The 26132-nt window shown below is 40.0% G+C and overlaps 1 protein-coding gene across 6 annotated transcripts in view; it reads left to right on the top strand.

Moving 5' to 3' along the window:
- Positions 1-26132, top strand: part of GPHN (gephyrin) — a 453097-nt gene that overhangs the window by 72513 nt on the left and 354452 nt on the right. For all 6 annotated transcript variants that reach the window (XM_054026831.1, XM_054026833.1, XM_054026832.1 and 3 more), the window contains one exon: positions 10113-10191. The gene's annotated coding sequence lies outside the window, so the exon portion shown is untranslated. Of the gene's footprint in view, positions 1-10112; positions 10192-26132 lie in introns of those variants that run through there.

Here is a 26132-nt window from a genome sequence, read left to right on the forward strand (position 1 = left end):
ATGAAATATCTTCATTGAGTCATTTCAGTTTGTTGTTGATCACGGCCATTTTACATACATAGTTGATTTCTTGAAGATCCTCTCATAATCCGGTTGTCACAGTGCAAACGTTCCAGCACCCTGTCTTTAAGGATGTTTTCTTTCTTTTACTTGATTTGCCTGGTGTGTTGGTTACAGTCCACTTTTCAAGTTATAAAACTCTAAGCTCCGAGCAGCCATTGAAGCAAGCAGACTGTGGCGGGACAACACCCTATTATCTGGGGGCTGCCCAGTTTTATAGTGGGCGGGCGTTGTCCAGTGAAATATGATGATCTATCCCACTGTTGGAGACAGCCCCCGCCACCCAACTCTACACTAATTGAGTAAGAGCTTAGAACCGGTGACTGCTGCCTCCTGTGTCGTGTCGACGCTTGAGGTGAAGCTGGAGTACCTCTCCACGGTGCAAGCCTGGGCAGATGATATGGAGGTCCTGAGTTACCCATGCATCAGGACCCCACTCTCGGTGTCACTGGTAAAATCCAGAAGAGAGGAAGAACCAATACATCTGGTTTCTGATCCACTGCAGGAGTTGCCGGAAAGATACTAAGATCTTAATACCTGACCCCCTTTGGGGCTCCACTCCAGATTTTCTGTCTGAGTTTACTCTCATAGCCTTACATTCTCCTGAATTCACCAACAAGGGAGTGAGGCTTTTCTGTCAGGGGTTGCTCCCTTAGCCTTACATTCTCCCGGGCTACCCACAAGGCAGCGGGTTTGAAGAGCCACAAGTAGTACTGTCTACTCCCATTACGGTAGCACGCATAGCCTGATTTGACACTGAAATGTCAGTAACCACACAGAAGCACTCGTACTAGGTGGAGGAGGAGAGGCTGGTGTTTGAGATGAGTTAATTGCAATCACCTTGCTGCTGTTCAGAAATGTCTTTTCTGAAGTGGTTGCATTAGCTTAAATCAGGAAGTTCATTTGTAGAAGATGTGGATCTCAGTAATTTTTCTTATACATCTGACATTTCCATTTAAGTAGTTGAGTCTTCTGTAAATAAACTATAATCTACTACTCGCTCCACCTCCATTACCAAGAAAAAATATAGATGGGAATACACTAATTTTTCAATGTTGAACCTTTCAGTTCTCATTGACTTCAGTGGCATTAGGTTACTCAGGACCTTTGACAGTCAGGCCATAAATATTCAGTTGAACTTAGGGTTTGAGATGGGTTATGTTCTGCTATGAACTGTTAATGTATTTATTGGCAGTAAATTTAAACTGGACCTCCAAAACAAGCTACAGAATTACTCCTAACCCCACTAATTAGCCCCCAGACTTCACACTTCTCCCAGTAAAGGTGATATCCTGTAATATTTATGGGGGAGGCAATTTTTAATTGAAGAAAATTATGTGCAATTTGTGCTCTTAAAGAAATTTTAGTATCTGAGTTCTTGTTGTGGCTCACTGTCAATAGAGTTATTGGTAGTACAGTATATTTCTTTCTATATAACGGGCGTGGATATTTTTTAAGACAAATGCGGTAATCTAAAAGAAAGGGAACCACAATTTCCATTGCTGAGGATGAAGTTTTTTAATCTGAATGCTGTTTTCCGCTCAGAGCTCATTTAAAAAAATATTAAAACAAATCTCTGCTCAGTATCATGTGTTCAGAATGATCAATGAAAATAAACAAAACTAAGCAAGTGGAAGTCATTGGCTTGGTGTTAAATGACAAGTGCCCCTCATCCTTCCCTGCACACTTGCTGGGAGCTAATTTGGTCCTCAGGTAATTTACAGAGACAGAACAGTGATTTCTCTTCCTTACTTTGTGTAGGTCCATCAGACTTTTACATAATACAAACCATTTGAGTAAAATAGTTGATTTATTTTTCATTTATATTGTAGGGATGAAAAAATCCCCTCTATTACAAAAATTACTGGATGAAATTCTATGGTCTTTGTTTTGTAGGAAGTCAGACTAGAAAATCATAGTGTTGCTTTCCAATGTTAAAACTATGGTTCTGTGGAGTACAAGGAGTATTTTTCTTTTATAAATATTAAGTAGTACATTCCTGAGGAAAATGAGGCATTGCTAATACTTGATCTCTTTAGAGATTGCACTATGGATTAGTTATTCACAAAACTCTAGCAATGTGAGATTATGCTAGTCTTTGTTCCACTTTCTTTCACAGACTTCAGGCTCTAGATTTCTCACATGACAAACTTTTCAAAGATGAAATGAAAAATGAGTACTAAATTTCTGCTCAATTTGGCAAAGGCCAGCAGTGCTTCTGAGATCAGTATGGACTTGAAAATGCTAATTCTGGAAGAAAATCATGCTCAGTGGCTTGTTGCCAGCTATAGGCAAATGAGAACTCACCAAGAAGATTGCCCCAGAGGCTTTCAATTTCCTGGAATTACTGCTGCTCACTGTACATGTTCCAACAGTCAAGATGAAGTGAATATCTGAATAGAAACAATATAATATTTTGACTTAATATCACAATATTGTCCTATTAATAGCACCGTATTGTATTGTTTGAATTTTAAACATTATTTCTTTTCAGTTTAAAAAATTCATTAACGTTTATGAACATTTATCTTTGTTGCTTGAGCCTGTTTTTGATATAATGAGCCATAAACTTTCCCTGTCAGAGTTTTTGCTGCATATGAAGTGCAAGTAAATTTAGCAAGAATTTCTATAGTGAATATTTGTAATTCTGTTAACAAAAATATTTAAGCAACTTTTTGTTGCAGAAGCCAAATATGATCTCATGAATTTTTAGTTCTGTCTTGTCACCAAGAGTTTGTGCATGCATATTGCTTAGACATTGTTTGAACTCCACAGTAATTATTTTCTTTTTTTATCAATGTTCACAAAGATTTCATCTTTACCCAAACCAAGTTGGAAGAAGAGGGATAGAGTCATATAAATGTGATCTAATATCTATGTCAGCAAAGGTTAATTCTTGTAATGGGTCCAATTAAGCAAAACACACCTTAGTTGGTCCTCTTCATGTCAGAATATGTAAACCCTTGGAAGAAGCCAAGATAGTACTATGTCTTCTATAATTGACTATGTGCACACCTAAACAGCTTTTATAACATGCCTGATTAATTACTGTAGCTATCACACCTTTCTGTTACTAAACTGTTTTTCTGAATTGGCTGCGTTATGCTATGAAATGTTTTCCATCAGATATTACAGACAGTGCCTATTTAATTAATATATTTTGAGATGATGTGACAAATTCTGTTATGGCAGGTGTTTGGTATCCTCAAGATGCAAAAGTTTCCATTTTAACTCCCTGTTTTCACACAGCAATTTTTAGTAGAGTGAGATTAAAATAAATTGCTTTTTCCCATTTGAAAAATGTGAGCCAAACTTTTTTAGACAGGCCTGTAGCAAAAGTAAATAAATAGAGCATTTGTTTGAAAATAATTGGTTTTCTTTAACCATTCTGAACATTTGAAAATTGCATGCCAATCATGCACATTAGTTCTTTTCAGGTTTTTAAGAGCAGTTGGACAAACACCTGTCAGAGATTGTCCAGGTATATTTGGTCCTGCCTCAGTGCAGAGGGCTGAACTTGATGACCTCTCAAGAGCCCTTTCAGCCCTACATTTCTCTGATTAAGTCTGTCAGGGTGAGATCCACAAAAGTACTTCAGCACCTACGTCCTGTTTTTAGGCACCACTGTGACCCACTAAACCCCCACACAGGTACGGCCTAACCTGATAGGCACTGAGTGAGTTTAAGTGCCTAAGGGTGGTTTTTTGTTGTTGTTTTTCCTCTATGGACATGCGCACTGCAGCCTCTCTCTAGGTGCTGAGGTGCCAATCTCCTGCCTGAGCATGAGCACTACTGCTTCATGATAGGCATCTGGAGATATGTATCTCCCACCAAAGCCCAAGAGCAATTCACAAACTGGGAAAGATAGGCATTTGATCACCTAAGTTATATGCAGGGCGGGGAGGTGGAGGACTTTCCTTATTACCTTTAGCCTGATGGTTAGGGTACTCAGCCAGGATGTGGGAGACCCCTGATTCAAGTCATCCCTCCACCTGAGCGGGAGAAGGGATCTTAACCAGGGATCTGCCATCTCTCAGGTGAGTGCCCTAGCCATTACTCTAGAGTCATTCTAACTCTTTCTGTGGCCCAATTAATATTTAATTATTCAGTTGTTTAAAGTGGAACAACTTTAATAGGAGGAATTGAGGGAGCCCCATATCAAAATATCCAGTGGCTAGGGTATGCACTTGAGAGGTGGCAGACCCCTGTTCAAATCTCTTCTCCCCCTCAGGAGGAGGGGGAACTTGAATTGGAGATTCAAGTGGGATTGGGGAGTATCCTGTCTTTTAGGCTAAAAGTTATAAGGGAGCTGCTGCTCTTCCTCCTTCCCCCGGGTTTTGTTTCACTGCACCCATCCCCCTTCTGTTTTGTTTTGGTCCCCATCTGCAACTTAGGTGGCTGAACAGCTATCTTCCCCTGGTTCATGGATCACTAGGGCAGCTAGGTGCCCCACCTGCAGCCTGGATTTATGCACGTGTTGCCAAAAGAAGGTTTGGCACACATCCCTCTGACCAGGAAAAACACCTGTGATCAGTGTCTCCCATTGGCTAGTATAGTCAGCACCCAGCTGGGTGGCTTTTTTGATAGCATTCTTAGGTGCCTACCTCTCCCCATTCATAGTATTAGGGTGCCGAGGTGTCGAACTTAGGCTTTGTGAATTGCAGTGTTGTTTCTATGACTCTCTATGCACCTAAAAGTTAGGTACCATGATGCTCAGCATTGCAATTCTTACGTCCCTCCATGGAGCTAAAGAGATGCATTGTGATTGCTTGTACAGGTAGTTAAGCCCAATTTTCAAAACAGGTTTTGTTGACTTCAATGTCCATGGACCACATTCAATGAAGAATGTGAGACAATCCTCTATGGGATAAGGCTTGCATAATGACTCCTATATATGCCACAGGAAAGGGAACATAGGAGGGCATGAACTCTGGCTGACAAAACTGTCTGTGGGGCAGTTAGTTGATCTGATGTAGAAGCAGCCTTCAGGTGCCAGATTAGCATCCACTGGTCACACAAATGTATCAGCAAAGTTAATTTAAAGCTGCTATAATGGGATATACTGATCCTTTAAGGCTGGTGAAGGAGTCCTCAACTGCCCGTACTATCCTGTCCCGGGCTATCCTTTCTTAAAGACATACCTATAAGACAAGGAATGCTATTGCTGATGAAGAGTAGCCTTTCTGGAAGAGGCATTTTGTAATTTGGAAAAGAAACCTACTGCTATCTCTGTTCAGCGCCTAAGATCTGGGTTCCAAAAGCAGTTACTTCTTGTTACAAAAGGATGCATCTTTAAGTTAAAGAGGAGCTGCTCATGTACACAATCATTTACTGGATTAGGACTTTAGATTGTAAGCTTATTTGGTCAGGGACTCTCTCTCACTATATATGTGAATAGTGCCCAGAACAATGGGACCTGAATCTGGGCGACACTGTAATACAAATGGTGATTCTAAGAGAAAATTCTATATAAAGGCGAAAGAAATCAAATTTTGCTATGGAACGTTCACAGAAGAACACCATGAAGACAGCTAGGTCAAAAAAGATAGAGTTTCCTAAAAAGAATATGATTTAAGGTACTTGACATTTAAAAAAAAAACAAAACAAAAAAGGAATAATTTATAAGAAAAATTTAATATAATAAAATACTGTTTATTGTAAGGAAACTCTTTATACTAAGGTCAAAGTTCTGATACTTTTTTTTGTTTTCAAATGCAATGTTAATCATGGACCCCCCCAGCTGAGAAACTGATTGACAAAAGTATATGTTTACTTCATATAAACACATTCTATTAGTAATGCTTTAAGAAAAAGAGTATAAGAGTATTTAGAGAAAATCAGTGAGATGGGTGTGCCTACGTCTTACTGCAGTCTGTCTATTCTTGGTGTGATGATTGACAAGTAAACTCATAAATCATTCTCCATTTCCAGTCGGGACCTGAACTTTGTCTTCATAGCTGTCATGGCCCAGAATGATGCTTCATATATATATATATGTTATCGGGAAAGGTAGTGACACTTTCATTGCTTCTGTAACTAAAATTGGGTACTCTGCAGCAACAGTTGGCCAAAACTGTCAAGGTGTCTATTCCTGAAACTTAATTTTCAGGATGCAGTTACAGGATAGTTCGAGCAGATCCTGTCCTGCTTTTCCACTCCAATGCCAAGATGACATAGCAAAAGTTGAGAATGGATCCCGAACTCAATTTTATTCCTCCATGCTTATATTATTGAAAGTTGAGCAACGATTCTATCTCTCATGCAGTCAGATGTGATGCTATTAGTATCCAGAAATTCTGTCAATAATGGAAACATCTCTGAGATTCCACTGCTCAGCCTAGTTTTCCAAATCTCCATTTTCTTCTGAAAAGCTGCAGTCTTGTCACTCACCTCAAGTATGGTTGTATCACCCCCTTTGTCTGGACAGGTTTAGTGCATTCAACAAGTTAAAAATGTCTGTGAGGTATGCAAGCTTCACGATCCATATTGGGTCAGAAAAGTTTGCGGCGATCTTGGGATTGTGCACAGAAAGAAAACCCAGCAGCTCTTTGTGAAGCTCAAAAACTTTCCCACACTCTGCTGTGAGATAGCCAACACACTTCTGAATGAAACAATAATTTGTCATGTCCTGCACCCATTTCTAAACACAGCTTTGCAAAAAGGCATGAATTCAAAGGCCAGGACTTTACAAAATTCACAACTGTCACAGCAGCATTTAGTACATCTTGTAATTCGGGTTCCATTTTCTTTGATGCAAGGGCCCAGTGGTGCAACATATAGTGTGTTACAATTACCCGTGGGTTTATGGCTCATATTCTTACAACAACTCCACCCTTATTGCCTGCTGTAGCAGCATCACTGTCCAGGCAAACAGCAACACACTTCTCCCAATTCAGCGATTCAGCTTTCATGAAATATCCAATAGTTTGACTATTTCCTGACCTATTGTCTGTTCTGGTAATTCCTGACAAAAATGAAAATCTTTTAAAATTTCCCCCCAGCCAAACCTAACAAACAAAAACTAATAATTGTGCTGCATTACCAACATCGGTTGTCTTATGAAGCTGGATTGCAAACTCTTCACATGTACGTAGACTTTCCGTTAGTTGGCATTTTACATCATTTGAAAGCTCTTCAATTCTCCTACTAACTGTATTGTTATAAAGCGGTATGGCCTTACGTTTCTATGCTGCATCTTCACTTACTATCACTTTGCATGTTTCTATAGCAGCTGGAAGAATCGGTACTTCTCCAATGGTATGGGATTTTTACTCTTTGCAGTCTGAAGCACTGTTAAGAAAGATGCTTTCAGAGCCTTTTCCAGAACCGATGTTATGTTTGTCATTTGAGTTTTCTGTCAATTGAATTCTTCTTTCATTGAAAAAGTCTCTAGATTTACCTTTATACTCCAGGTGCCTTGTTGTTTCAGCTTTGCAGGTTTCATTGCTTCGTTTGATAGGATTTGTAAGCATACAAACCCTTGGCTGATCTATATATGAATGTGAAGTTTTTAGTCAAGATTAACAGTAAACCTCTCAATAATGGGTTTAATCTATGCTCACAATATTTATGTAGGTATTTCATTATTGCATGTTTATTTTTATGCATTTATTTTGTTTTTATATTCTATAGCATCTTTAGATTGGTTAATGTACGTGCAATATTCAGTGGCGCAAGTACATTAATTATCTATCTTTGTTTTGCTTTCTCAAAATGTACAAGGAAGTGTTCTTTTATGCTGTGTTCAGATCAGAAGTCTAGTTAATTACTGTATTAGTGATTTGAGAGATGCAGCTTAATAATCCTGTGATACTCCATAAAACATGCATTGTAGAACACTTAAGTTAAAACGCTACATGCATTTGTAACAAAAATCAGCATCTTTCAATAAACATTACATTTTGAAATTTGGAGCAGAGCCTGGAGCTGGAGCGCGGAGCAACTCCAGAGCAGTGGAGCTGCAGGTTTTTGCCTGGAACTGGAGCGGAGCCGGAGCACAGCTCCAAAACCCTGTTTTGAATCAAGATGGCAAATATTCTCCTGGGGAATGCATTTCCATAAATGTCCTGTTCAAAGTCTCTGAAAACTTGACTCTAAACACAAGGATCTTAGGCTGTCTGTCTGCATAGTATGCTAACTTGCATTGGCTACCCATAGCCCTAAGAGACCAATATGATAGTTATAGATTTTTCAGGCCAGAAAGGACTCTAATGATCATCTAGTCTGACCTCCTGCATAACACAGAGGATATAATTTCACTTCGTAATTTCTAGCACAATAAACTGGTTTTGAATTAGGAAAAAAAAAAAAAACCCAAGTATATAGGGACAAAATGAGAGTAAACTTGCTAGGGTATTAAGGGTTAAAAAAAGATTTTACAAATACATGAGAAGGAAGAGGAAGATCAAGGACAGAGTAGGCCTATTATTCAATGAGTAGGGAAAAACAATAACAGGAAATGCAACAATGGCTTAAGGGTTTTTTGTTTCAGTTTTCACCAAAAAGGTTAGCAGTGAACGGATGACTAACATACTGAACATCAGTGTAAGTGGTGTAGCATCTGAGGCTAAAATAGGGAAAGAACTAACTAAGAATTATTTAGACAAGTTAGATGATTCCAATTAAGCAGGGCCTGATGAAATACAACCTAGAATACTTAAGAAACTGACTGAAGAGATCTCTGAACCATTTGTGATGATCTTTGAGAACTCATAAAGGGCAGGAGAGATCCTGGTGGACTGGAAAAGGGCAAATATATGACCTATCTATAAAAAGGGGAATAAGGCTCACCCAGGGAATTATAGACCATCAGTTTAACTTTGGTACCCAGAAAGATAATGAATAAATAATCAATTTGTAAGCATCTAGAAGTTAATAAGTAATGCCTTGGATTTGTCAAGAACAACTCATGTCAAACCAACCTAATATCCTTCTCTGACAGGGTAACAACACTTGGGGGGGAAGCAGTAGATGTGATATATCTTGACTTTAGTAAGGCTTTTGATGCTGTCTCACATGATCCCCTTATAAGCAAACTAGGAAAATATAGCCTAGACAAAGTTACTATAAGGTGGGTGCACAACTGCTAGAAGAGCATATCGAGTGGGGTCCCAAAGGGATCTGTCCTAGGTCCAGTTCCGTTTAATGTATTCATAAATTATTTAGATAATGGCACAGAGAGTATAGTTATAAAGTTTGTGGATGATACCAAGTTAGCATTTTGGAGGACAGGATTAGAATTCAAAATAATCTAGACAAATTGAAAAAATGGTCTGAAATACATCGGATGAAATTCAATAAGGACAAATGCAAAGTACTACACTATAACAATGCTGCAAAGAGTACTGAGGGTGTGTATATGAGAAGGGAATTATGCAAAAAGTAGCTTTTGGGCTCCAGGTTCAAACAACAAACACGTTTTTCGGAAAACAAAACAAAAATACATGAATAATGTTCTTTTAAACTTAAACTCCTATGTAATTCATTGTATCTTGAATTATGGTAAATCTCCTAGGTGGATTATTCTACTGGAACTGTTTTAAACACAATTTTATTATCATTTATAAGTTGTATTAATAATTATACCATCTAAATTATTGTATGTTTAACTGCAATTCAAGTAAACAATTTATACTATAAACTATTGAAAACTTAAAATGAAATGTTAAAATATAGCAATTCTCAATATTTCCAACCCTTTAAGCATATTGAACTGTGTGTGATTGACACATGTACACTATAATTTGTCCTATTTGTGTATATTTACACCTCCAATGTCATGTTTGATGAGATTGTGTGGTTGGCTTGTCAGAGCAAGGGATTTAGGAGTATTGAGGGACCTGGTTGAGGCACTTAATGATCCACCTCATGACAAGTTTTTTTTACCTCTTTGTGTTTTAGTCAACATATCTAAATTAGGTGAAACTTCACTGAAAAATAATTTAATAGATGAGCTCTGAGCTTTCCTTTAAATAAACAATCTGCCAACCAAGCAAATATTATTTGGCTGACACAATTCTCAAATTTTCATTTCTTTTGTTTCTCTTTTTTAGTGAGCGACAGTTGCTTCAGGAACCTTGCTGAAGATCGCAGTGGGATAAACCTTAAAGATCTGGTTCAAGACCCATCTTTGTGAGTATCTGACTGCTACAGCTGAGCATAGAAAAGCTATGTTATTATATCCTGTGTGTGTGATTGTAATTAGGGACAGATTTAGATATGATGAAGCACACTTTGCTTTTGTAGCAGTCTGTATATCATGTGCTGGACAGACAGATGTGACTGGAACCACATTGTGTCTTTCTCTGAGGAGACAGGAAAAAGAATGGCATCATTGATTTAACTCCCAAGGAGCACAGATAATAAATGGAACACTTTGTCAGCAGCAGGGTTATTGTTGTAAAGGAAGACACATTGTACTCATGTCCTCTTCCTTCATTTTTTTATAGGCACAAAACATCATATAACTAGATTTTAATCTCCTGATTTTGAATTTACTTCAGAGTTTTCTTTACCTTGGAAGTCTTTGTTTTCTTTATATCTGATCTGATTTTCTTCCAGCTGATTTTTTTTTTAAACTCCTGTTTCTTTCAGTACTTTTTATTTATGCCAAACAAATTTTTGGCAACTTCACTTCATACTCAGAGAACAGGTCAGTTACAGTCCCTTCTTCATCCCATAACACAGACACAAACTTTGAAAGTCTAAGGCAAGAGGCCAAAGAAGCACAAAACTTATGTGGTCATCCTTTCTAATCTTTCTTGTTTAGTGACCAGGCCAATGCACACATCCTCCCATTCAGCCACAGTCCAATATAGGACTGTGTGTCTGTCTGTTTCTATAAATCATATTTCCCCCTTACAAGCCCTGTCACTAGGAAGTGAAGCCATGTTTAATATTGTGTCAGACATGGCTTTTCCCAGGTTCCTCCTGAAGTAATATTAAAAATGCTTTTCCCATTGCTATAGATAAACACCCAAGAGTATCACCTGTTGTAAGAAAATGTGGTCCTCTCTCTTTCTAGCAGAGTTGATTGTTCCTTTTTATAATGGGTATTGAACATGATTGGCCCTATCAACATAAACAGGTAAAAAGTTTTCAATATTGGTTGAGAAGCAGCAGAGAAGAGGCCATGTTTGAAACCTTATTTCAACATGGAAGATTTTTAATGATAGATGCAAGCACACCAATTAATTTGTCACATTGCTAGAGCAAAAAAGCGACATCAATGTCCTGAAGTTTCAAACTGAGGGAACTAGCTCATAATGTATTTAGTGTATGATCATTCATACCACAGAAAAATATAAAGAAGAAGAGGGGAGGCGTACATTCATTGCCTGAGACGTTATTGAATGATGAGAAATGGGAGGCTAAATTTTCAAACATGACTAGAGATTTTAGGTGCTTCAGTTTTGGGTGTCCAATTTGAGACAACTTCAAGGGGCCTCGTTTTCAGCTGAACTTTACTTCATGTTTTTTTTTATTCTTGAGAATTGTAGCTGTTTGTAGTGAGATGCAAATGTGATTTCAAGAGCTGTACATAGTGTACAACAGTGTCTTAAGAGTTCTGTACAGCTGTAGTCCAGTTACAAAGATTCAGTCCAGAGATGGTGAATGATGTTTGTTGTGGAGTATTGGGGTTTTTCTTTCAAAGTAATGAAGTCCTCCAACTCCTTCCCTCAGCCCATAACTTGTATGAGATAGATTGTAATCTATTAATTAGTTTAAACTAGGAAAATCAAAAATAAATTGTGACTATTGTTTGTAGCATAAGTAGTAGTAAGTGGCTGCTGAGATTGATTAAAAGGTGAAGCAAGTTTGGGACATTTACTCAGCCTCAAAACCAATTACTTTTTCAAGAATAATGATAACAATAGGTATATTGTACAACAAACTGTAATACAAGAAAGAAATAGTACTTTTCTCTTCCCTCCTGATGATGTGAATGTGTTGTGCTCTCTCTTTCTATGACTTTCCTGATGGACATTCTTATGAGGTAGGGATTTAATAATGAGTAACTGTTTAAGAACAGTTCTTATAAAATGTGCAGTTGTGTGAGGGAATGGCCAGTATAGAAAATGACTGAAGTGATTTGACACATAATGCCACATTATTGGGTCTAGTCCTTTGCCAGAGGAAACCCACCTGGCTGTTAAAGACAGCTTTTTTGTCTCCTTCTGCCACCAGAACAATGCAAAGGGGACAAAGCAGGGCCAATGATTGGGCCTACAATGTCAATAAAGGTGATATATCAGCATTTTTATGGAAGAAGAGTAAAGTTGAATTATATTCTGAGGAGCAATTGGCTGAAATTATCTTGTATAATTGTTGTACTGAATAGTGTTTCAGTTGCTGGCTGTGTGCGTGTGTGTTCTCTCTTTGTGTGGTGCCGGCTCTGCGCAGATAGCCAGCCTAGCAGACCTCAATCGAACTGTCCGAAGAGACCACAGATTTGGTTTAGTGAGGAAGGCACATGGCAAGATTTATTGTCAACGAAGCACGGCCCTAGCTCCCCAGATCAATGTCTACAGTTACACTAACACACGTATGCCTGTTACAGTGGACCAGCTCAGTGAGTGGTGGGACATTCCGTTACCCCTGAGGCCAGACAAAGGGTTAAGGCAAGGCATCCCAACATTTATATACTGAGACAAACAATCTGGGATAAACAACTTACGTATCACCTTACCTGTTTCATGACGTTTGTTACCTCCCCTTGTACCTTCCTCCTGATGTTTCAGACAAAGCATCACTATTCATCACTTCTGTCAAACCATCTTATCGTTTGCTAGGTTGGAGTGTTCTTGTCCTAGGCTACTGGAATGTATTTATATATTCAGTGTGTTTTAGCAATGCTAGCAATACCAGTGCCGAGTTCATGTACAGGACAGTGAACTTGCAGGCAAGTATCTGCTTTTGACAGGGCATAACTTTTGCTGACTTTGGTTCAGGCCTTGTACTACCTCGTGCTCCAGACTCTCTTACTACTAAAAATAGCATGTTGTGATTCAAATAAAACAGTTTAAGAGAGCTAGAATTCAAAATAATGTAGGTTTATTAATATATATATTAATACTGATGTCTACATTCACATTATCAGCAAGTGATGTGGTCAGAGGTGGTAGAAATACAGTATTACTTTTACAGTCTGACATTAAAAATGTTTTATTGCACCAACTTCTGTTGATGAGAGATGACCTGATGAAGAGCTCTGTGTAAGCTTGAAAGCCTGTCTCCCTCACCAATAGAAACTGGTCCAATAAAATCTATTACCTCACCCAGCTTGTCTCTCTAATATCCTGGGATCATCACAGCTACAACAACACTGCATATGTTATAAATGTTTCTCTTGCATCAAATCTGTATGATACAAAATCTTAATTACAAATGGCTTCTCTCTTTTGCATTAGCTTTTGTTGTTTTATATATTTTTCTCAAATATACTGGTGTCTATATAGTCTTTTGTCATGTTTAGCTTCTGTCAGAAATCTGGTGTCGTCACAGATGTTTCATTGTGTTTGCGAAGAGTTGTCAAATAGAAGCCTATTCTGCAAGGTTTTAAGTGTGATTATATGCTGAAAAGGAACACTTTAAAGATGTCATTGTAGGGTTCTGTGTTTAGTATCTGAGTGACATCATATCAGTTGTGCTGAGTTACCAATAATAGATTTTCTTTTTCCTGATTGACAGCCCTGCAAACTCACTGTGGGCTCTGACAAGCAAACTGTTCTTTCCTTCTCACACATCATCACCAGTAATAAGGGTTTACTGGCCAGATTAGGCCTTCAGTCACAACTGTACTTTCCCATGGTCTTTGCTCATGTCTAACTGGAGGTTTGCACATGTGTAACTGAATGGCCCTGTAAATGGAAGTTGGTAAAAATATTGATGGGACACAAAACAATGTAGACTCCAGCTCACTCTCTTAGCATTGCAATCAGTAGAGTTAATAGGAGTAAAAAGCAATAAAAACTTACTTTAGTTGCTATGATTACCTAACATGGGCTAGTACTACACAAAGAGAACAAATTTAGATACTGATTCTGCCTCTGATCTAGCTCTATGCATCATTCCAATAGCTTATAGGAGCCACAGAAAGCATTGCATCACACCAGGGAAGAATTCCCCTGGTGTAGGCATATCATAGGCGGTCTTTCTGTTAGTGGTTCCACACAACCCCCTTGCAAACAATGGCATAAGGGGTGCCAGAGATGGTCTGGATGTGGGAGGGACCAGATTGGGAGTAGGCCCATAGCACACAATGCTATAGAAATTCCAGAATTCTGTTGGCTGCTGTAACCAAATGGGCTGCTGTAAGTTAGGGCAGACATAGATGTTAGCAGGATGTCCTTGCTGATACTGAAGAGGAATTTTCAGGAGTTCCTTGAGGTTCTGGAGGAAGGCAAAGAATGAAGGCTGGCCAGCTCATGTCACCCACAACTTAGGGGCATGTTGAAGAATTTGTTTTTCCAGTTCTTTGTTCCAAACCACTAGGACAAATGGATATTAGACATCATTCAGCAGAACTACCTCTCAGAAATTTCTTCCCTTCCTACCAAATTTCTTGTCACTAAATCGCTTTGTTTTAACCCTTCGAAATGGACAGTGTCACAAGGTGCCTCTGTCATTACCCAGTGTACTCCACTGCCTGGCCAGTTTGTGTGGTCTCACAATCACAAACACACACCAGCTTGTTATCTTTCACCAAGGTGTGTATTTATTCTTTTCTTACAAAGTTACACAGTGTAATGCAGGTTTCTAGCAAGGGGAGGCTTCCCCACAACCTTCATTCCTCAATGAATGGCTCACCCTCTGTGCTTTCTTCTGCAATAATCTCCGTGATCCAGGTGCTTCTGATCATGCCCTGTCACAGACAGCTATGTCAAACACTGCTCAAGATCTTCTGGACATTGGAGCCATTTCCCCACAGGATTGAGATCCTACTCATGGATCCTACTCTTGGAGACTGTTTTCTAAAGAGAGTGGGAGTACAACCAATTGCTTGGGAAGCACCTTTTCCAATACAGTAACTGTCATGATTTTGGTGGTGCTAAAAGTGTGTCTGAGAAAGGAGTGATTTCATGTATTCCACTATTTAGGAAACCTCCTGATCATGTTCTAATACAGGCAAAAAGTTATTTGGATGACCCAGAGAGCAATCCACTTGCTGCAACAGCATAGGTTGGTAATCTGTCATGGAGCCAGGACATGCTGCTACCTTTCAATTGGAAGACAGAAATGAGTGAACCATTGTGACTTCAGTTATCCTGACCAGTTGGTGAATGATCTCCTTCAAGCTAGAAAGGATTCTACAAGATTCTGCATCCAAAGACTTACTACTGCATCTGTCATGGTTTCAAACCCTGGGATGACACAGTCTCAATGAAAAATCAGAATTGGTCAAGATTGTCTTCACCTTCTGCTCAATAACTGCTTTGAAGGACTGATCCTCAGTCCTTAAGGCCTCAAGTGATTGAATTTTAAGCTCTCTGGGCTTCTTCCAGAAAAGAGAGTTTAGCTTCTCATCCTCGTTGTCAGATTTAACAAAATAGTGGCAAAGATCTGTTCTTGTATCAATTCTGGTGGCCAACTGGAAGTTTAATTTAGTCCTGGAGCATTTGATAGAATGAAATCAGAAAGGACCATTAGATCAACTAATCTGACCTCCTGTATAACACAGGCCATAGAATTTCACACATTTACCTCTTCATTGAGACCAATGACTTGTGTTTGACTAGAGCATATCTTCTAGAAAGGCATCCAGTCTTGATTTGAATACATCAACAGTTGTAGAATCCACCACTTCTCTTGTAATATTGTTTGAGTGGTTAATCACCCTCACTGTTAAAAATTTCTTCCTTAATTCTAATTTTAATTTGTCTGGATTCAGCGTCCATCCTTTGGTGCTTGTTATACTTTGGTGCTTGTTATACTTTTCTTCACTAGATTAAAGAGCCCTTTTGTACTTGGTATTTTCTCCCTGTGAAGGTATTTATACACTCAGATCAAGTCACACCTCAGTCTTCTTTCTGATAAGCTAAATATATCTTGCTCTTCAAGTCTCTCACTGCAATGCCTTTTCTCCAGCCCTCTAATTATTTTTTCTATAATAATTATTAGGCTTTTTTCTCTATCCTCTCCAATTTTTCAATATCCTTTAAAAAATGTATATTCTATAACAGTATGCAGTATTTATTATCCCAGTGCCATATATATAGTGGTAAAATCACTTCAATAATACCCAGGTTAAACATTCAAGGGATAGCCCTTTTCTCCACAGCTCTAGTAGCTCATGTTGAGTTGCTTGTCCACTCTGACCCTTAAATCCTTTTCAATCACTGCTTTCCAGGATATAGTCCTCATACATTTTCTAGATGAATGACACTGCATTTGGCTGTATTAAAACACATTTTGTTTCAATGGGCTCAGCTTATGTGTGATCCATATCGCTTTGTATGACTACCCGGTCCTTATAGTTATTTATCACTCCCCAAATCTTGATGTCAGCCACAAATTTTGTCAGTGGTTTTATATTTATTTCTAGATCATTGATAAAAATGTTGAATAGCATTGGGCCTAGTACTGATACCTGCAGAACCCGCCACTAGAAACACCCCATTTCATGATGGTTCCCTGTTGCCAATTACTCTCTAGCAAGTTTTTAATCCAGGTATTGAGGCCCCATCAGACGCATTTCTATTCCAAAAGGCTTACGGTTTAGGAATATATCCATTTAAAACAAAATACTTGATAAGTGCATATCATGTGTTCCTTTTTTAGTTACTGCCAAAACTTTAATTTAATCTTTGAGATTTCTTTTTCACTGTACTAAGGCTGATTGGTTTTACACTAAGATTCATAGATGTTTGTTCAAAGACTTGAGCAGAAACCAACCTTGACATGCAATTTTACATATGGGGCTTGGGGGAGGAGACAGGTTTCTGAAGGGAGGAATTTGCTTAATTCATACACTTGCTGCTAGTGCAGATTACATGGGATTGACTGAAATATATTTTGATTGGTTGGAATTAAGGAATGAAAGACAGTAAAAGAGAACACAGTTGCATCTAAATATAGATCTGAGTCAATTTCATTCTAATTTCCCTGATACTTTGCCCCCAAGTCAGTTTGCTGATAGTGACTGAAACTACCTGACCTTATTGGTAGAGCTGAAATCCCTCAATACTCTGGGGATTGCAGTAGCATTTACCATTTAGTCTGCTTGATTGAGCGATGTGGTCTCTTGGATCACACACTATGTAGAAGAGAGGGGGGGAGAAACATGGAAAGCAGTCATGGCTATAGGTAGCTTGCATTTATCTGTTGGTGTTAAGGCAGGCTATTGTGGTGAAATGCATTTTTAAAAATGCTAGGCAACAGAGGATTAATAATTTTCCACAAAACAGTGTAACATTTGTAATAACTCCACATAATGGCATATCCTATTTTGTTAACTCTGAGTTATTATCACACAATATTTAACAATTTTTAATGGTCAGAATTGCCCTGGGGTCCTCTGACAGGGAAGCCATTTATTTTACAGAACTTTGAAAGAGGGATTTACTACAAGCACAATTGCCTTTTGTATATTGAAGGACTCCACTCTGTAGCGGAGTTTAGAGCAAACAAGTTCCATTATATATATTTTTAAAATTGGTGCACATTTTAGTGATATTTAAGTATGTACATTACATTTTCTTCCTCAGAAATTAGTGTACAGTATTCTGATGCAACTGTTAAAGCCTCTGTATGTAGCAGCAGGGCTTGAAAAATCATTCACCTATAGTAAGAAGGAATCTTTTCCAGGTGAGTGTAATCAATTTCTGTAGAATAAAAGATTAATTGTTTTAAAATCCAGTTCTTCTGTTCAATAATACCAGTCTGGAAGCTTGGGTAGAGAACCCACCAGCCACCAAATGGATACAGAATAATTGGTTTTCTAGATATTGTCAGTTCTCAACGTATTAGGAGCTCCCTGGATCATATCAGAACTCAGTAACATCAATGTGAGGGAGCTAAGGGTGGTGTGCCTGGCTTTCAGAATCCATTTGGAGGGAAACCAGGTATCCGTGCTCATGGACATCACAACAGCGCTGTACTACATAAACAAACAATGGAGAGCTCGCTTCTCTCCCCTATGTCAGGAGGCTCTGAGTTTATGGGATTTTTGTATAACCCATTCTATTCACTTTGAAGCATCCTAACTGCCAGGATTGCAGAATGAGTTGGCGGACCATCTCAGCAGATCCTATACCAACCATTACAAGTGGTCCATTTGCCCAGACATCTTAAACACGATTTTCCAGAAGCGGGGGTTTCCCCTGGTGGATTTGTTTGCGACGAGACTCAATAGGAGATGCCCCCAGTTCCGCTCTTTTTGGGGACGCAACCCAGGCTCTCTCATGGGTGTCTTTCTCCTCCTCTGGCTGGGAAGGCTTCTGTACATGTTCCCTCCTACTCCCCTGACCCACAAGGTCCTATTCAGAGTCAAGAAGGACCAAGCACAGCTGATCCTCACAGCACCGGCTTGGCCACACCAATGTTGGTTCACAGCCTTACTGGACCTCTCAGTGGACAGACTGATCATCTTACTACTGCTCCTGGACTTGATCTCACAAGACAACGGTCACCTGCTCTGCCCAAACCTCGAATCCCTTCACCTGCCAATGTGGAAGCTCAGTGGTTGAACCAGATGGAATGATTATGTTTGGAATGAGAGCAGGAGATGCTCTTGGGGAGCAGAAAACAGTCGACTAGAGCCATTTACTTGGCTAAATGGAAACGATTCTCTATCTGGTTGCTTCAAAAGGGGTCTCTTGCTGAGGTCTCACTGCCTCTTATCTTGGATTACTTGCTCCATCTGAAACATGGAGGTTTAGCGATATCATCTATAAGAGTCCATCTGGCAGCGGTCTCTGTGTTTCACCCCTGGGTGAACAGCCGGTCAATATTCTCAAACCAGATTTGTGGCCAGTTCCTCAAAGGACTGGAGTGAATGTACCCACAAATTTGCCAACCCCTGCCTCGTTGGGACCTTAATCCAGTACTGGCAAGACTGACAGGCCCTTCGTTTGATCCACTAGTGTCCTGCTTTTTACTTTATCTGTCATGGAAGGTGGCATTCCTGGTGGCTATCACCTCAGCTAGGAGTGTCTCAGAGATTCGGGCACTTACCTCTGAACCACCATACACAGTCCTTTTTAAGGAAAAGATGCAGCTATGACCCCACCCATCCTTAATGCCAAAGGTGGTCTCTCAATTCCATAGTAATCAAGACATATTCCTCCCGGTCTTCTGTCCAAAGCCCCATGCAAGCAAGGAGAAACAGAGGCTTCACTCATTGGACATCTGACAGGCCCTCACTTTCTATTTAGAGAGGACCAAGCCCTTTAGGAAGACCACACAATTCTGTGTTGCCATCACAGACGGAATGAAAGGCAGTCCAGTCTCGACACAGAAAATCTTGTGGCGGATTATGGCCTGTATCCATACTTGCTGTGACTTGGTGGGAATTCAGGCTCCTAAACTAATGGCACACTCTACACGAGCAAAAGCGTCATCAGCTGCGTTTGTGGCACAGGTCCCAATACAGGACATCTGCAGTGCAGCAACATGGTCATTGGGCCACACGTTTGTGACGTGCTATGCTATCACTCAACAAGCCAGAGATGATGCAGGCTTTGGCAGAGCGGTGCTTCAGTCAGCATGCAAATGAACTCCGAGCCCTCCTCCAAAGTAACTGCTTGGGAGTCACCTATAATGGAATGGACACGGGCAAGCACTCGAAGAAAAAACGGTTACTAACTTTTCTGTAACTATTGTTCTTAGAGATGTGTTGCTCATGTCCATTCCAAAACCTGCCCACCTACCCCTCTGTTGGAGTTACCAGCAATAAGGAACTTCAGGGGCAGGGGGCAGGCAGGCCTCTATATACTGCGCCATGAGTGCGCAACTTCAGGGGGTGCAGGAGCCGACACAAAAAGAAAAAAAATCTGTTTCCACCTCACTCCATATTCATGTACACAACCAGTTTAATTTCAGACCATCCTAAACCATTCCCTTTTCCTGATTTGTTGTCCTCTTTAATTTTCCTGGATTGCCTCCTGCCTGATCCCATTCTTCCAAGGTATTAGAATGGGATCAGGCCTTGATTGCAGGGGACTGGACTAGATGACCTATTGATGTCCCTTCCAGTCCTACACTTATATGATTTGTTCCTTCTTTACTCCCACTTGCTGTCCTCCCAGCTCATATTCTCTCTTAGTTTCCCACTCCTGCCTTCTGACTCTGTCCCCTAACTCCTTGCTTTCTCATGGACTACACTGTTGCCTCATGGACCAGCCCAGCACTCTTGGCTCCCAGTCTGGTCCCCAGCTCCATGATCTGTAGCTTCTGGCCCAACTACCATCTGTTTTATCAAACAGCAGCTTTTTATAGTGACAGCTCTTCCCTTCCACAGAGCTCCTGGCTGGAGCTGAATCAAGTGGGCAGAGCCAACAGCTCTGCTGTCCACAGGCAAGAATTTGGGAATTGCCGTTGTACATTAATAATTTTCTGATGAGACTGTTTCTACATCTGAATATACAGTATTATTGTAGCGTTGTCATTACCAGGATCTTAGCGAGACAAGGTGGGTGAGGTAATATCTTTATTGGAACAACTTCTGTGGATGAGAAAGACAAGCTTTCCAGCCACACACAGCTCTTCTTCAGGTCTCAGAAAGGTACTTAGAGTGTCACAACTAAATACAAGGTCAAGCAGACAGTTTAGCATAAGAAGTGAGCATGTATTCTAACACCCCTGCAGTCATAGGACTAAAACGAGGGCTAGTGGGTTACAGATAGTTGGAATAAATTGTAAATCCAGTGTCTTTATTAAGACCATGCTTTTTAGTGTCTAACAAAGTTATGAATTTAAGCTCCCATGCTCATCTTTTGAAAGAGTTGTGCAGGTTTCCTTTGAGGATGAGAACTGAGAGTTCAGATAATGCTTTGTGAAAAGCGTTCACTTGCAGGTGATAGTGTTTTGACATCATTTTCCTGTGTGAGTTAATTCGAGAGTGTAATGATTGTCTGGTTTCACCCATATAGTTGTTATTGGAGCATTTAGTGCACTCAGTGAGGTTTATAACATGTTGAGATAGGCATGTGTAGGACCCATGGATCTTCAAAGATGTATTGTAGGGGGTGTTGATCATTGTAGCTGTGGAGATATGTTTGCAGATTTTGCATCTGTGGTTTTGGCAGGGTCTGGTGCCCCTTAGAGCTAGTGTGTCTTGGTCTGTGGGGAGCTTGCTTCAGATGATGAGCTTGGAGAGCTCGGGGGGGTTGTTTGAAGGCCAGAAGAGTGGGTTCAGGAAAGACTTCTTTCAAGATGGGGTCCCCATCGAGTATGGGTCGTAGTTGTTCGATGGGGACCCCAACTCTGTATGGGTTCCCATGTGGGGTGGGTAGGTATCAGCTAGGTGTATGTGGTTGCAGGAGGGTTTATTTCTGAATAGAAGCAGAGGTATTTTGGTGGACCATTCCATGATGCAATCTACTTCTCTGGTGGAGTGTCTTTGTTTGGTAGAGGTGGTTTTTAGTGTGGAACATATTCTGTGGTATCTGAGTGCCTGGCTGTAGACAACAGATTTTTTGTTGTTTTTGGGGTGGTTACTGGATCTATGAAGGTAGGTGTGGTGATCCGAGGGTTTCTTGTATATAGTTGTCTATAGAGTTCCATTGTTGAAGCTGATCATGATGTCCAGGAAGAGGTGCTAGTGTGGGAGTGTTCCTGAGTGAGTTAATGTATGGATGGTAGTTGTTGAAGTTGTGGTGGAAGTCTATGAGGTAGTTGAAGTCGTCTGTCCAGAAGATGAAAATATCATTGATGTATCTCAGGTATATCATTGATTTTATGATGCATTTGTCCAGAAATTCTTCAAGGTGGCCCATGAAGTGATTGGCATATTGGGGAACCATCCTAGTACCCATGGCTGTTCCCATTGTTCGGACAAAGTGATTGTTGAATATAAAATTGTTATGGGTAAGGATGAAATAGAACTTGCTGAGGGTGCAATCCATCCCATCATCCAGATCATTAATAAAAATGTTGATCAAGACCGGCCCCAGGACTGATCCCTGGGGCACGCCACATGATACCAGCTGCCAACTAGACATCGAGCCATTGATCACTACCTGTTGAGCCTGACGATTTAGCCAGCTTTCTATCCACCTTATAGTCCAGTCATCCAATCCATACTTCTTTAATTTGCTGGCAAGAATACTGTGCTTTATTAAAGCTTTGTTTAGGCTATGTTTTGTAAAGGGTTGTTTCCTTATGGATGAGAAATCAGTGAAAAGAGTCAGATATAGTCTTAGTATAATCTTTTTATTCACAAAAAATTTACACAAAATCCTGTTTCCATGAAAACAGTAGAAACAAACAGCAAGCAATTTCCTTGCTCAGAGATCTCAAATGCACCCCTCTCGCAAGCTCTGTGCCCAAGAAGCTCTGTATCTTCACTTCCTTTCAGGGTCGTGTTCATAATCCCTGCTGGCCTATCCTTCCAACACACACAGTCTAGAACCAACATTCTAGCTCCGGTGATCACAACCAGAGACTCCATTGTTAATTCATCTGGTTTAGCTCTGCCCTGATCATGCAACCTAGTTTCTTGAGCTGTAGCCCCTATTTGTATGCAATTGTTTTTACTATGTAAAGGGGCTTGATTACGCTTTCTGTTGATCCTGAAAGGGGGCTTAGCACAACTATTGGCCTTAATGAGCTCTGTAGTTGTTTTTGGATCCAAGATCCCCTGATTATAGCCATTAGCACTTTTTCAGTTTAACATGATTATTATTATTATTATCCGCATTTTACACATTAAGGCTCTAAGACCAGGTCTACACTAAACAGTTAAATTGATCCAGCTCCGTTGCTCAGGGGTGTGAAAAATCCCTGAGAGACATAGTTAAACTGACTTAACCTTCCACATAGGCTACATCTACACTACAGCACTTACAGTGGCCCCGTAGCGCTTCTGGTGAAGACGCTCTAAGTTGACAGGAGCTCTTAGCGAGAGCTGTCTTGTTGGCTTAATAACTCCTGCCTCTGGAAGAGGTGATAAGAGAATCTCTCCCGCCGACATAGCGCTGTCTAGACCAGCCTTTAGGTCAGTGTAATTTACGTTGCTCAGGGGTGTGGATTATTCACACCCCTGAGCAACATAAATTATACTGAAGTAACCTGTAGTTTAGACAAGATTGTAGACAGTGCAGGTTGATAGAAGAATTCTTTGGTGACCTAGCTACCACCTTTCAGCTGTAATGAGTGTCTTCAACACTGAAGCAGTACAGAAGCACAGTTACAGCTGTGCCACTTTAGCAGTTTAGGTGTACACAGTGTCTAAAATAGAGAGGTGTTAAATGACTTGCAAAAGTACCAGAGCAAGACTATGGCAGTGTCAAGAATGGAACCCAGATCTTCCTAACTACATCTAAATTGGAGTAATTATACTGGAATAGAATCATTTTTATTCCAGAATAGAGTATCCAGTTGGGGAGTTATACTGTTATAGCTATAGTGGTATAATTATTCTGCTGTAGTTTTGCCGGTAAGCTTCCAGGTGTAGATAAGCCCTTGATTTCTAGTTTTGGAGGTATGAACCAGAGGCCTTCTTCCATGCATTAACCGAGATTAGTCTCCAAATATATTGTAGCTTGAATTGTCAAAAAATGTCACGAGTGCGCTCCTTGTGTGAGTTATATAACATGATGCATTGTACTAAACAAACTGTTAAAAATAAACCAGAAAGACAAAATGGGCAAAAGTACATACTGAAATATGTATATATAACACTGGAAAGCGAGAAATAAGGGTCAGGGATTTCCACAAGTAAAATATTCTTGAAGAATTCATATTTCCCCCGGCATGAACAGTTCCTAGCTTTCAGTTTCAATATCAGTCTGACTTTACTTTGAATCACCTTTAGTTGTAGCAAGGTCCAAAAGTGGCAAATGAGGTTTGTTTTGTAGTTCATTTTTACTGATGCCTTTCCAAATAAATTGTAATTGCTTCAACTCTTTTACCTCTCAAGTTTTTCAAGAATCATAGATTCATAGATTCATAGATTATAGGACTGGAAGGGACCTCGAGAGGTCATCGAGTCCAGTCCCCTGCCCGCATGGCAGGACCAAATACTGCCTAGACCATCCCTAATAGACATTTATCTAACCTACTCTTAAATATCTCCAGAGACGGAGATTCCACAACCTCCCTAGGCAATTTGTTCCAGTGTTTAACCACCCTGACAGTTAGGAACTTTTTCCTAATGTCCAACCTAGACCTCCCTTGCTGCAGTTTAAACCCATTGTTTCTGGTTCTATCCTTAGAGGCTAAGGTGAACAAGTTCTCTCCCTCCTCCTTATGACACCCTTTTAGATACCTGAAAACTGCTATCATGTCCCCTCTCAGTCTTCTCTTTTCCAAACTAAACAAACCCAGTTCTTTCAGCCTTCCTTCATAGGTCATGTTCTCAAGACCTTTAATCATTCTTGTTGCTCTTCTTTGGACCCTTTCCAATTTCTCCACATCTTTTTTAAAATGCGGCGCCCAGAACTGGACACAATACTCCAGCTGAGGCCTAACCAGAGCAGAGTAGAGCGGAAGAATGACTGCTCGTGTCTTGCTCACAACACACCTGTTAATGCATCCCAGAATCATGTTTGCTTTTTTTGCAACAGCATCACACTGTTGACTCATATTTAGCTTGCGGTCCACTATAACCCCTAGATCCCTTTCTGCCGTACTCCTTCCTAGACCGTCTTTTCCCATTCTGTATGTGTGAAATTGATTTTTCCTTCCTAAGTGGAGCACTTTGCATTTGTCTTTGTTAAACTTCATCCTGTTTAACTCAGACCATTTCTCCAATTTGTCCAGATCATTTTGAATTATGACCCTGTCCTCCAAAGTAGTTGCAATCCCTCCCAGTTTGGTATCATCCGCAAACTTAATACGCGTACTTTCTATGCCAATATCTAAGTCGTTGATGAAGATATTGAACAGAGCCGGTCCCAAAACAGACCCCTGGGGTACCCCACTCGTTACGCCTTTCCAGCAGGATTGGGAACCATTAATAACAACTCTCTGAGTATGGTTATCCAGCCAGTTATGCACCCACCTTATAGTAGCCCCATCTAATTTGTATTTGCCTAGTTTATCGATAAGAATATCATGCGAGACCGTATCAAATGCCTTACTAAAGTCTAGGTATACCACATCCACAGCTTCACCCTTATCCACAAGGCTCGTTATCCTATCAAAGAAAGCTATCAGATTGGTTTGACATGATTTGTTCTTCACAAATCCATGCTGGCTATTCCCTATCACCTTACCACCTTCCAAGTGTTGGCAGATGATTTCCTTAATTACTTGCTCCATTATCTTCCCTGGCACAGAAGTTAAACTAACTGGTCTGTAGTTTCCTGGGTTGTTTTTATTTCCCTTTTTATAGATGGGCACTATATTTGCCCTTTTCCAGTCTTCTGGAATCTCTCCCGTCTCCCATGACTTTCCAAAGATAATAGCTAGAGGCTCAGATACCTCCTCTATTAGCTCCTTGAGTATTCTAGGATGCATTTCATCAGGCCCGGGTGACTTGCAGGCATCTAACTTTTCTAAGTGATTTTTAACTTGTTCTTTTTTTATTTTATCCGCTAAACCTACCCCCTTCCCATTAGTATTCACTATGTTAGGCATTCCTTCAGACTTCTCTGTGAAGACCGAAACAAAGAAGTCATTAAGCATCTCTGCCATTTCCAAGTTTCCTGTTACTGTTTCTCCCTCTTCACTAAGCAGTGGGCCTACCCTGTCTTTGGTCTTCCTCTTGCTTCTAATGTATTGATAAAAAGTCTTCTTGTTTCCTTTTATTCCCGTAGCTAGTTTGAGCTCATTTTGTGCCTTTGCCTTTCTAATCTTGCCCCTGCATTCCTGTGTTGTTTGCCTATATTCATCCTTTGTAATCTGTCCTAGTTTCCATTTTTTATATGACTCCTTTTTATTTTTTAGATCGTGCAAGATCTCGTGGTTAA

The sequence above is a fragment of the Malaclemys terrapin genome, chromosome 4 (genome assembly GCF_027887155.1).
Source record: "Malaclemys terrapin pileata isolate rMalTer1 chromosome 4, rMalTer1.hap1, whole genome shotgun sequence".
Taxonomy (NCBI): Eukaryota; Metazoa; Chordata; order Testudines; family Emydidae; genus Malaclemys; species Malaclemys terrapin.